We start from the raw sequence: 14328 nt of genomic DNA on the forward strand, positions 1-14328 counted from the left end.
CGATGGTGTGAGGACCCTCTTGGAATTGCTCCGTTTATTATTATTAGGGCCCGAGCACCGATGGTGTGAGGACCCTCTTGGAATTGCTCCGTTTATTATTATTAGGGCCCGAGCACCGAGGTGCGAGGACCCTCTTGTATCTGCTTTGTTTTTTATTAGGGCTCAAGCCCAAAGGGCGAGAGGCCTATTGTTTTCCTTAGGATTATTTTTTATTATTAGGGCTCAAGCCTGGAGGGCGAGAGCCCTATTGTTTTCCTTAGGATTATTAGGGCTCAAGCCTGGAGGGCGAGAGCCCTATTGTTTTCCTTAGGATTATTTGTTATTATTATTATTATTATTATTTATTATTATTATTTTTCTTCAAGGTTTCGGGGGCTTTTGGGGCCCTTAACATGCTTAAAAAGTCTTGAAAATTGGCACACACATTGGAACCTGCGGCCATTAGGGCCGGGCAGAGACTGATACACAGGCGTGGCACAGGGGCTCTACAGCGCCCCCTGGAATATGGAGGGCCATATATCATACATACTTGCACGTAGACGTACGAAACTCGGTACACATATAGAACTCATCAATACAAACAACTTTCGTATTGCATATCATAGGCTCCGCCCAACAGGAAGTTGTCTATTTGGGGTTTATTATTCATATTTGTCGTCAAATTTGTGGGGGCTTTTGGGGTCCTTAACATACTCAAAAACTCTTGAAAGTTTGCGCACACTTTGGAATCTGTGGCCTTAAGGAGCCTGCAGAGGCTGGGACACGGGCATGGCACAGGGGCTCTACAGCGCCCCCTGGAACACAGTCATAAATGTTGATGTATAGCTCACACATACTTACACGTATTAATATGAAACTCAGTACACATATAGATCTCATCGTGCCGAACAACTTGCGTATTGCATGTCATAGGCTCCGCCCAACAGGAAGTCAGCTATTTAGAGTTATGTAAAAAGCGCATGCTCTGGAATTTGAAATACTTGTCATAGGTTTTTTACTCGACTGCCGCCAAACTCGGTCAACATGATCTCAAGACACTGGGGATGAAAAATTGCCAGGGGATTTTTGATATCTCAAACGGTTTGCTCGTGGCGAGGCGTTGAAATTATGGCGAGAAATGAGAAACAGGAAGTGTCTAATACCATCCACATACATTTCCTGATTTTAATCAAACTTCATCAGATTATTCTTTGTATGATGTCGATCGCATATATGTGACTATTAGGAGTCAAAGTTATAGCGCCACCAACTGGCAGCAGGAAGTGTGTCATTTTCAAAATGCTTTGTATTCAGCATCTTATTTTTACTCGATTTGCTTCAAACTTCATCAGAATAATGTTAAAACACAGCCTATATTAATCTGCTAGGGGGATATTGATATCTAAAAATATTGTTGCCGTGGCAACATGTCAAACTTGAATACTTCTCAGGTGATTTTAAGGCATATAACATGCTTAGAATTTCATGAAATTCAGAACACATATCAGTATTTATGATAACTAGACACTGGCAAAAGTTCATAAGAGGGCGTGGAAGAGGCACTCTATAGCGCCACCTTTTGTCAAAAGTGGGGGGGTTAGTTTTAGCTACAGACACCAAACTCGGTACAAAAATTGTTCTTATCAAGACGGACAACTTTCTAATTCACAGTCATCAGCTACGATCAACAGGAAGTCAGCTATTTTGATTTGAATGTGGATTTTTTTTTACATTTAGCTGTGAATTAATGCATACTGCTCAGAGGAGAGTAACACTATACACACCAAACTTTGTCTACATGATGCCAAAACATTTTAAACAACTTAAATTGCCAAAGGATTTTGGATAGCTTGAACGGTTTTGTCGTGGTGATTTTTTTAAATGACAGTAAAAATGGAATTATTAATTGTCCTGCATTTTTAAATTCCAAACACTTCAAAACCTTTTTTCATACAAAAAAAAAGTCATTCTGAGTAAATATGGATAGTTTCACGACTTTACAACACTGTATGGATAACAGAAAATTAAAAAACTGTCAGACATCTCATCTCACTCTGTCCCTCTGTTTGAGTATTATGTGCTGAGACTTACATTGTCTGAGAGAAAATGCGCCCCTACAGGTTCAATTCCTTAAAGGGAAATTCGACTGAAAGGGAGGAGACTCTCTTTTAGTTTCATTTTTAAATCGGTTAAAATACAAAATAATACTTGGATTTAATTCACACTGACAAGCTAAACCAACATATATGATTATTACTGGGTCAGGGCTCATTAATAATTGATGTGTGGTCAGTGATACGTGAGAAACACGAGAGATGAATCACGCTCTGAGCATGAGCGTGTGGAATGACGAGCTCAGAAAAACGAGTTTATTTTTGTTTTATAGCTTTAACAAATAAAATATTAAAGCGATATCACACAATTCACCAATTAGAACACACCAAGAGCTAAATTCAGATGTTTTTGAACTGTTTGTGTGAAAATGAAATATTTGCAGCTGCCTATCTGAAATCACCGCTCCGATCAGCGCGCACAGTGTCACAAGTTCAAAACTAACGAATTTATTCTTGTTTAAGAGCTTTTTAAAATAAATTATTGCCATAAATGCACACAAGACATCCATTATAACATAACACGAGCTAAATATAGGTGTTTGTGACCCGTTTAAGTGTGCAAGACTATTTGAAAGCGCGACTGGCAGAGTAACATATCTCTCTCGAGCTGCAGGATTCTGCCTTTCGTCGTAAGAACGAACACATCAAAGACAAGATTATTTCAAAATACATAATAGCTTGGCTAATATAAACGAAAACAGCCACGTGAACATAAACTTTTGAGAAATAAATCTGAAGTGGATCTACTGGATTTTAATATTAAGTGACCGCAGCTGCTTCTGTCTTCAATTTTAATCTATATAAAAAATTTAACTCATTCATCTTGGCTGCTTGTTTAATGTGTGTACGTATTTATTTATTATTTTGCTCTAACAAGACTTAATCTATATTTAATTAAATCAATTACATTTTATTTTACAATTGATTTGTCCATTTCTGCATCTAAACGCCTAAAAACCTAAAACATGCTCTATTATACTATTGTTAGCAATTTCTTTATCATCCAATTTATCTGGTGTACACGCTTTTATTTTCATAATAAACTTGTTTGTTAGATTATACAGTTACATTGGTCTATAATAAATATTAACAGGTTTTATTCAAGCTGTTTAGAATGAATGTAGTAGGCTAATTTTTTGAAATGTCAATCCAAAAAAAAAAAAATAAATAAATAAATAAAAAACATTGGAAAACAATAACTGTTGTACTTTTTTATACATTTTGTATAATTTCATAGTTTATGCATTATAATAATTATAAAAACAAATAAATTTAGCCACTCACATAGAAATCTTAGGCCTTATCCTTTTCTGACAGTTTTCTGACCTTATTTTTGCTGCAAATAATAATTTCAAATTAATTTGATACTGACCTCTGACATCCTGTGACATGATATTTATTTGAATTTACATAATCTCATGGATGTAACAGTAAATCTGTTCAGCTCACAGATCAAGACTAAGCTGTAATGCAAGCAGAACTTTCACAAATGCTTCTAGGTCAATAAAATCATTACAAAACATTTACAAATCATTTAAGGGATTTGATAACACTGTAAAATAATGTCTAATTTGTTAACATTAGCAAATGCATTGATAACACTTTATAATAACTGCACTCATTAGTAAATAGTCAGTTCATTCTTTATAAAGCCTTGTCCCAATATTAATAGTCAGTAGTAAGCAGTTTATAAATACAGCTATAAATAGCTTGTTCTTGGTTTATAAGCACATTTATTAAAAAGGAGAGTAAAGGGTCAGTTATCTTCCTATGAAAAATAAATAAAATAAAAATAAACAAACAACAACACAGATTGATACAGAACTCAGAAATGTTATTGTGGATTTATGATAAACTCAGCCTGTAAATGAATTAATTCTCCTCCAAGAAGACACAAGTAGTTCACACCAAACTGTTTTAACATGAAGCCATATACTGAAGATGTTAAATTTCAAATGGGTTTAGGATACCTTAAATGGTGTGGCCATAGCGATTTATTAAAGTAACATAAAAAAAAATACAATAGTTATTTTACTATATCTTTAAAATGTTTAATTCCAACTATTCATAATTTTTTATATACGTAGAAGTCATCATTTGAAGGAAGCACAGTAAGTTTCATAGCTTTATCATTTTCAAGAGCCAGCATAAAATTAAAACTATCATAACTTATAAATCAAGCTGGCAATTCTTAGTACCAATAATGGCCACCAGATGGAGCTATAGGATTACTATAGGATTGCTATAGGAAATCATTTATAGAAATCTTTCAAAGAAAAATAATATGAATTTTATGTATTTTACTGATAAAATGACCCTCACTTAATTAGAAAAACAAGCTGAAGTATTGTGAACCGTATATTAAGAATAATTCTTTATAGGCTTTATGGACAGATACGTTTTCAGAGACTCTTGAAGGATCAGCACCACATCCTCTTTTACCACTGTTTAAAGAATTTATCTTACAGAAGAGGTGCGAATGAATTTTGGATAGCTTGAATGGTTTGTCGTGGTGATTTTTTTTTTAAATAACAGTAAAAAAGTAACCAGTAAATGTATTTTATTTTTTTAAAGTGCAGCTTATAAATGCTTCAAAAAAATTTACACATAGAAGACAAGTCATTCTGAGGAAATATGCATAGTTTCATGACTATACAACACTATATGGATGATAGACAATTAAAAAACTATCATACATCTGATGTCACTCTGTCCCTCTGTCACTGTGGGTAATGTGTGTGTGTGTGTGTGTGTGTGTTAAATGAATTAGGTGTGAAACTATCAGGGAGCATTTAGTCTCCAGCGCCAACATTTTACAGAACTGCCACTTTCCTGGAGTCTCAGAATTACAATGTGTCAGGTTCTGAGAGATCTAAGATTCCAAAAAATGATTGAATTAGAATACCATGAAGTATTGTGAAATACTATATATTAAGACTTTATATATAGGCTTTATGAACAGATTAGAGTGACTCGTGAAGGACCAGCAGCACCTCCTCTTGTCCGATGGTTTGAGGAATATATCTTCCAGAATCTGGGATTAAGATTTAGGAGCTCATTTTTATTCCACCTCCTTTCCTGAAAGTCTTGCAGAATTGACTAAAAATTAATCTTCACATTAATTCCTAATTATTTTGCAATTCTTTTTGTCAGTTCTTCTTGACCTGTTTTTTTCTTCTTCTTTTCTGACCTCATGACCCAGTCAGCATTTTTTGTACAATGGTCAAGTCTTAACTTATCCATTTCTGTATTGCATGTGTGTTTGATATTTATCATGGGTATTTCATAATTTTCGACTTTACAGTTTGAGTTAAAACTCTTTTTTAGCGCATTTCATCTGTAAAAGAAAACATGCCTAATAATTCTGCACACATGAATATAAGGAGTTTTTCTCTTCCAGCTTTCCTGGACTATTGTATAGCACTCATAAATGATTAAATGAAAAATAATGGTAGTTATTAAGATTGATATGGTTTGGAATTGGTCAAATGTGCTTGGAAAAAAAATCACAATAAAACAATGTTTTAATGTTTAATTTTGGAATATGAACTGACATGAATGAATGTTATATAAATATTATTCATATTAACATAATGTTTATAAATGAAATCTTATTGTAAAGTGTTACTAAAGTTAAATGTACATTGTTCTGTGAATGTGATTTTAAAGTCTAGATGATTCGGATTAACCCTTTATCTGGCGTATCCTTTAAAACCTCACTGCCAGAGGGATATTGTGAATGCATGTGCCCGCTGGGCACAGTTTACCTGATGCCACCGGGGTGGCGATGGCATTGGTGGCTTGAGCCCGCCATCGCTGCTTGCAGCTATATTTTGTTATTATTATTATTATTATTATTATTATTATTTATTATTATTATTTTTCTTCAAGGTTTCGGGGGCTTTTGGGGCCCTTAACATGCTTAAAAAGTCTTGAAAATTGGCACACACATTGGAACCTGCGGCCATTAGGGCCGGGCAGAGACTGATACACGGGCGTGGCACAGGGGCTCTACAGCGCCCCCTGGAATGCTGAGGGCCATATATCATACATACTTGCACGTAGACGCACAAAACTCGGTACACATATAGAACTCATCAATACAAACAACTTTCGAATTGCATATCATAGGCTCCGCCCAACAGGAAGTTGGCTATTTGGGGTTTATTATTCATATTTGTCGTCAAAGTTGTGGGGGCTTTTGGGGTCCTTAACATACTCAAAAACTCTTGAAAGTTTGCGCACACTTTGGAATCTGTGGCCTTAAGGAGCCTGCAGAGGCTGGGACCTGGGCGTGGCACAGGGGCTCTACAGCGCCCCCTGGAACACAGTCATAAATGTTGATGTATAGCTCACACATACTTGCACATATTAATATGAAACTCAGTACACATTTAGATCTCATCGTGCCGAACAACTTGCGTATTGCATGTTATAGGCTCCACCCAACAGGAAGTCAACTATTTAGAGTTATGTAAAAAGCATATGCTCTGGAATTTGAAATACTTGTCATAGGTTTTTTACTCGATTGCCGCCAAACTCGGTCAACATGATCTCAAGACAATGGGGATGAAAAATTGCCAGGGGATTTTTGATATCTCAAACGGTTTGCTCGTGGCGAGGCGTTGAAATTATGGCGAGAAATGAGAAACAGGAAGTGTCTAATACCATCCACATACATTTCCTGATTTTAATCAAACTTCATCAGATTATTCATTGTATGATGTCGATCGCATATATGTGACTATTAGGAGTCAAAGTTATAGCGCCACCAACTGGCAGCAGGAAGTGTGTCATTTTCAAAATGCTTTGTATTCAGCATCTTATTTTTACTCGATTTGCTTCAAACTTCATCAGAATAATGGTAAAACACAGCCGATATAAATCTGCTGGGGGGATATTGATATCTAAAAATATTGTTGCCGTGGCAACATGTCAAACTTGAATACTTCTCAGGTGATTTTAAGGCATATAACATACTTAGAATTTCATGAAATTCAGAACACATATCAGTATTTATGATAACTAGACACTGGCAAAAGTTCATAAGAGGGCGTGGAAGAGGCACTCTATAGCGCCACCTTTTGTCAAAAGTGGGGGGGTTAGTTTTAGCTACAGACACCAAACTCGGTACAAAAATTGTTCTTATCAAGACGGACAACTTTCTAATTCACAGTCATCAGCTACGATCAACAGGAAGTCAGCTATTTTGATTTGAATGTGGATTTTTTTTTACATTTAGCTGTGAATTAATGCATACTGCTCAGAGGAGAGTAACACTATACACACCAAACTTTGTCTACATAATGCCAAAACATTTTAAACAACTTAAATTGCCAAAGGATTTTGGATAGCTTGAACGGTTTTGTCGTGGTGATTTTTTTAAATGACAGTAAAAATGGAATTATTAATTGTCCTGCATTTTTAAATTCCAAACACTTCAAAACCTTTTTTCATACAAAAAAAAAAAGTCATTCTGAGTAAATATGGATAGTTTCACGACTTTACAACACTGTATGGATAACAGAAAATTAAAAAACTGTCAGACATCTCATCTCACTCTGTCCCTCTGTTTGAGTATTATGTGCTGAGACTTACATTGTCTGAGAGAAAATGCGCCCCTACAGGTTCAATTCCTTAAAGGGAAATTCGACTGAAAGGGAGGAGACTCTCTTTTAGTTTCATTTTTAAATCGGTTAAAATACAAAATAATACTTGGATTTAATTCACACTGACAAGCTAAACCAACATATATGATTATTACCGGGTCAGGGCTCATTAATAATTGATGTGTGGTCAGTGATACGTGAGAAACACGAGAGATGAATCACCGCTCTGAGCATGAGCGTGTGGAATGACGAGCTCAGAAAAACGAGTTTATTTTTGTTTTATAGCTTTAACAAATAAAATATTAAAGCGATATCACACAATTCACCAATTAGAACACACCAAGAGCTAAATTCAGATGTTTTTGAACTGTTTGTGTGAAAATGAAATATTCGCGGCTGCCTATCTGAAATCACCGCCTCCGATCAGCGCTTACAGTGTCACAAGTTCAAAACAAACGAATTTATTCTTGTTTAAGAGCTTTTTCAAATAAAATATTGCCATAAATGCACACAATACACCCATTATAACACAAGAGCTAAATGCAGGTGTTTGTGACCCGTTTAAGTGTGCAAGACTACTTGAAAACGCGACTGGCAGAATAACGTATCTCTCGAGCTGCAGGGTTCTGCCTTTCGTCGTAAGAACGAACACATCACGGACAAGATTATTTCAAAATACATAATTGCTTGGCGAATATAAACGAAAACAGCCACGTGAACATAAACTGTTGAGAAATAAATCTGAAGTGGATCTACTGGATTTTAATATTAAGTGACCGCCCCAGATAGCACACGTACGTCGCGGAGACGTCTGTGCGATGTCGTCTTTTGCATCTGGCAGATGTATATTTTAGGGCGTTTGCTCATCTGGCATACGTCGCCGAGACGTCCCTGCCAGCTGTTAAGACGACGCCTAGTCTATGTATTCCAGACGTAAATAAATTAGAACGTCTAGGATCCGCTCTTTAAACGATGTTAATCAGATGTTCATACGTCTGCAAGAAATATGAGTCAGTGGATTACGTGAACGAGAACGATTCGTTCACCTAAAAGATTCGTTCAAAAAGAACGATTCGTTCACGAACGACACATCACTAGTCGCGCTGCAAGAACAACATGGCACGGGTTCAAAGCCTTATTCAACTGAGAAAATTGATCAGCGTCATGGTACAAGCGAAGTCTGAATGGTTTGGTAAGGTGAACTTGAAACGAAATCCCGCAACCGTGAGTTTGTTAAACTGTTGTCACTGAACAGGACTTTTTGTGATCTCGTGTATGTTAACTGGACATCATATACGTTTAGTGCTTGTGTAACTTGATCCGGGCCGCTGTTATTACGTTAGCTCGGAGCCTCTGTTCATGGTTGACTTGCCTTACATTTGTCAGAGCTGGTGGGTCTAAATCAATCCGAGATAGCCCATTACGACGTCCAATACTAAAGCAAACTTGTAGGAATGAATGAAAACTAGTGAGCAATTTCGAAAAGTCGCTGAGTGTAAATCTTACTTGTTATTGCGGTGTAAAATACAAGTGCATTTGATTGTCCACTTAGTTTTTGCACCATCACAAATGGGTGTCCCTGAAAAGTATACTATTTGAGGGTACAGAGCGATGGATTTTAGATTCAGTGCAAGTGCAATGTATAGCAACATTTTACATTTCTACGTTATATTCCTCAGTACCAATAGGCCATAGCCAATCAGTATTGAGCAGGGCAGCGCTTCAGATTATCCCGCCCGACCGATGATTGGATTCGCTCAGAATGGCGTTGAAGTGAATTTGATGACGTAACGTACATCAGCTGTTTTCGCGAGGGGAAAAAAGCGCCCTTAACATTTCAGTATTTAGTTTAAGTTAGGTTGTTTGTATTTAAGTGTATGTGTTTACATGTATAATGATTCTTATCTCGAATATAATCAAACGTAAAGATATCAAAAGGCTGATTAATCCAAATAAATGTTACTTACCAACCACTTGACGAACTGACGACAAACTACAAACAAACTTAAAGACGACTAATTAACTTTTAAAACAACAGTAGTAGAAAGACATGTAATGAATGAACAGGAACTTAATATATACAACTGGTTCTATTTACAGATTATTAATGTGGGGAAAATAATCAAAAAATGTTGAGGGTACAGTAGGCTGAGGAAATCACAACGGTCATCTGATACAAATTACAACGGCCATCGCATATATGTAGCCTACGGTCACGTGACATTCATTCATATATATTTTTTTAAATTTATTTTATTATTTTTCTGAGCTTAATACAAGAAACACAATGTGTTCATGTTTAGAGTTGTTATAAATATTGCTACAGTTTAATGGTTTAATATTGCTTAAATCAGATGTTTGTTTGTTTTTTTAGGGTGAGGGTTACCTCAAGGACATAATGTCAAAGGTTACTTGTTTGCTACCTCTGTTTATTTGTAAATTTAATGGGTGTTTTTTTTCACCATATGTTGAAGATATTTTAAAATTTGTTTATTTTATTAGTTATTATATTTATTAGGCAATTTAAATTTAATTTGACAGTCAGTACTAAAAGAGTATGAAAATATTGAAATGTGTACATTTATTGTTTTCTCTCTGTGTGTCACATTACACTTGCCCTGAATATTTCAGTGCCACACAATTTGCCACAGTGGCAATGGTAATTTTTATTAATTATTTTTTCTCTATATGAAATTGGATATTTGGCAGTAAAGCGCTCAAGTTAAGTTGGGTGAAAATAAATTTGTTTAAACAACATCTGTGTTAAGTCTTAAAAAAAAAAAATATATATATATATATGAAAATATTTAGTATTCTGACAGCTTCTCCGAGTTGGGTCTTTATAGCTTTTGCTTTTCTTTATATTTGCTCATTAAAACTCACCATATTCCATAGTACTAAACATTTTTTAGGTCATGGTAGCCACATGTAAAACCATGAATGCCTCTTCACTACACAGTAAGAAAAAAACAACTTTTCTCTACAAGTCTGGTAATCATGAAAAACGGTAACCTGAACACATTTAGTATAGAGATAAATGCAAAAATTACCATAGCTTCATAACAAACAATTGTTATTATATTCTATTATTTCTGTAACCATTAATACAGGCTTGAGTCCTGTCTTACTGTGGATGTTGGATGTAGTGATTTTTACAATGGCAACCCACACACTCAATGTGGACACCTTGTTGTAAAACACTTTTTATTATTATTATTATTAACTGTGTACTATATTTATTCCTTTTGATATATGAGTGATGTGTCTGGCACACATTTTCTTTTTCTCTAGTTTCCCTGTTTCTTCTGCCTTGGCTGCACCAGCTGTGGAAACCAGGCCTGGTGAGGACCCTCTCCTCCATCCTCAACTATTGAACCTCTTATATCACTCGGATGAGGTAATTAATTAAAGATTGTGTTGTTGATCAGTGAATAGTTTGTTTTAAGCTGCAAATAATTTTAATTTTTCTGATCAATTTGATAACCACTATATTTAACCGCTATATTCAGGGTGTCTGCAGGTCCTCAAAAAGTCTTAAAATGTCTTAAATAGTGTTTTCCTAATATAAGGCCTTAAAAAGTATTTAAATGTCTTAAATTCAGATAAGATGGGTCTTAAATATATTTGGTCACTTCAGTCTGATGGACCTAATGACTGTTTATAATCATTGGACAGACCGAAGATTTTTTTTTTCTTCCCCTGCGTCATCAGAGTGAATTGAAGAATACAAGTTTGCGCTGAGGCTCACTCTTTGTGAGAGACTTCAGATAGAACAAACAAAATGGCACACATAAACATGATATAGTAAAGTAATACCTTGACAAGTGAGCTATCTTGAACAATATTCTAACAACGAAAAAAAAAAAACATTGACTACCTTTACAAGCTGTTAAAATTCGGGTTAAGGTCACTACTTGGGTTTCTGAAACATTCGGGATAACCCGTTTACATGCGTGAGCAGAGAGAGTTACTCCTGTATACATGGAATGTGTAATCAGTCACCAATATCCCGATGTAAACGGCGACGCACGGTTAGCGTCTGGACGTAAGACGCAATATGCGTCATTTCCGATTCTTCTTCCTGTATCCAAAGACTCAAAAGACCAAGATTCCTTGCGAATAGAACATGCGCAGAACACACATTTTGATGGGGATATGCCGAAACGCGTTTACAAGACCAAATATTCGGGTTAGAAAAGGCTACCCCAGGTATAATATCCCGGTTTTTAAAAACCGGGATATGAGCATATCCGGGTTTTTGCCGGTGTTTACATGGCCGTGCGCGACCGGGTTATTGCTAATATCCCGGTTTTGAACGGGTTATTGGCTGCATGTAAACGTAGTCATTGAAAACACCTACAGAGTGTATGCATTACGTGTGTTCAGTCTATTAAAAGACATCGGGGGAAGAACATGTGTATATTAATACCTCTTAAATATAGTTAATCAATTTTGGTAAATTTCACATGGCAGAGTGCCTTTTTTTTCCTCAAAAAATTACCATATATAAATGTAATAATTTTTTTTTTACAACAGTTTCATAAACTATACGTTCTATTAAGAGACTTACGTTTTTGCACTATTTCACCAAAAAAATAATTCCAAACAAAGCCACAGTGCTGTTTTGCGTGTCTAAGCAACATGAAGGCTTTTTGTTCCTGAATGAATCAACTGTTTTAATTACTCACTTATTAACAGTTACCTGCTGTCACCTACTGGTGGTTTTTAATGTCAGATTTAAAGTATCTTTTTAATTCAATTAAATTCAAGTTTATTTGTGTAGCGCTTTTTACGATACAAATAATTACAAAGCAACTTTACAGAAAATTAAGTTTCTAAAATATTTATTAGTAGCTTATAAGTGGTGACTGTCAGTTTATGTGCATATGACAGGATTTTTCAGAAAAATTTATCAAAGACGTAGTCAACCAGACAATGAACATTATTAACAGCAATTATTATATAATGCAGTCACACTTGTAGCAATATTTGTTAGTTCTGTTGTTGATTCAGGGTTAGCATCATCTGAGGTCCTCTGAGGGTCAGCATCATCTCTTCTCAGGTGTTCTGGATCCAGACTGGAGCTTGTGTAAATCCTAGTTACCACGGGATGAAGATCCCAGCCGAAACAGAGAAACAAATAGAGACATCATAAGCATAGCTGGTAATGTTCCAACACAGTAAAATTAATTAGTTTAACCCAAGCTAAAGAATAATAATATATTTTATATGATGTGATGCTCTTTTTGTGAACATTGTTACATAAAATGCTCTTACTGTTTCTTTTCTTCACCCAGTACTTTAGGACAGACCAGCCTGTGATCTCCTAAGACACCCAGATTCAGCCCTGGTCACGATCTGTCCCACACCTGTGTCTCCTCACAGTCCATCGCCAGTGTCTGCACCCTGCACACTGCCAATATTATGGATTTCTGTTCTGGAGAGAGATGCCATTCACAACATAATCTCTACACAATATCAAACTCAAATAATTTAGTCTTGCCTAACAGTTTCCCTGATTTGTTACTGTTCACAATGTAGCATGGTCTTGCCTACCTTTGTCCATTCAGTTATTAAAATGTTTTTAATATTTGTATTGAATATATCTCAAGGTTATTATTTAAAAGCAACTTCACTTGATCTTTCCCTAGAAGAGATAATAGGTGTGTTTGACTTGAAGCAGTGCTGTGCAGACCGATCGAAGTATGACATCACGGTACCATGAGAGCAATAAGACGGCTTAATATATAGGTCCTTCTCAAAAAATTAGCATATTGTGATAAAAGTTCATTATTTCCATAATGTAATGATAAAAATTAAACTTTCATATATTTTAGATTCATTGCACACCAACTGAAATATTTCAGGTCTTTTATTGTTTTAATACTGATGATTTTAGCATACAGCTCATGAAAACCCCAAATTCCTATCTCAAAAAATTAGCATATTTCATCCGGAATTTGGGGTTTTCATGAGCTGTATGCCAAAATCATCAGTATTAAAACAATAAAAGACCTGAAATATTTCAGTTGGTGTGCAATGAATCTAAAATATATGAAAGTTTAATTTTTATCATTACATTATGGAAAATAATGAACTTTATCACAATGTGCTAATTTTTTTTAAAAAGGACCTGTACTTTTTAATTGCTCTCACCATACTTTGTCATAATTTAAGTGGTGCTGCGCAGAATGAGTGTCTTTGTAACCATTCTCAATAGATACTGAAACCATATTAATGGTGCTTTTAAATAAAATATTAAATGTAATATGTGAGGTAAGCCATGGCTGGGTGTACATTCCACATTTTTAATGCTGTGGAGGTAAAGAACTACATGAACTAAAGCCATGAATCACCCCTTAATTATAATAATCAGGGTGATCAATTCTGTCAAATTCAACATTGCTCCAACAGCCCTGTCTGTAATTAAGCAGTGCTCCTGAAGACCACAAATAGCAGGTTCAGTAGTGTTTGAGAAGGCTTAAAGCTGAACTTTCCAGGAAGTTATATAGTTATGTAGACAGGTAAGTGTTGATGGGACTAATTATTGAGTAGTCTATTGCTCAGAATTATTCTGGAGTTCACTTATAGGCAGGATGTACAGTAATTGCATTAAATACTGTATA

General features: G+C 35.4%; 1 protein-coding gene and 1 long non-coding RNA gene across 45 annotated transcripts in view; both read left to right on the forward strand.

Moving 5' to 3' along the window:
• LOC127944672 (basement membrane-specific heparan sulfate proteoglycan core protein) overlaps positions 1-14328 on the forward strand; it is a 262930-nt gene that overhangs the window by 118589 nt on the left and 130013 nt on the right. The gene's annotated exons all lie outside the window — the stretch shown is intronic.
• LOC127944682 (uncharacterized) lies at positions 8800-13659 on the forward strand. Of its 2 annotated transcripts, none has more exons than XR_008150404.1 (4): positions 8800-8894; positions 10994-11099; positions 12765-12866; positions 13000-13659. It is a non-coding gene; the product is annotated as an uncharacterized LOC127944682 (long non-coding RNA). The 2 variants fall into 2 exon arrangements; XR_008150405.1 differs by having other exon boundaries at positions 13008-13659.

This window comes from Carassius gibelio, chromosome A23, assembly GCF_023724105.1.
Source record: "Carassius gibelio isolate Cgi1373 ecotype wild population from Czech Republic chromosome A23, carGib1.2-hapl.c, whole genome shotgun sequence".
Lineage (NCBI taxonomy): Eukaryota > Metazoa > Chordata > Actinopteri > Cypriniformes > Cyprinidae > Carassius > Carassius gibelio.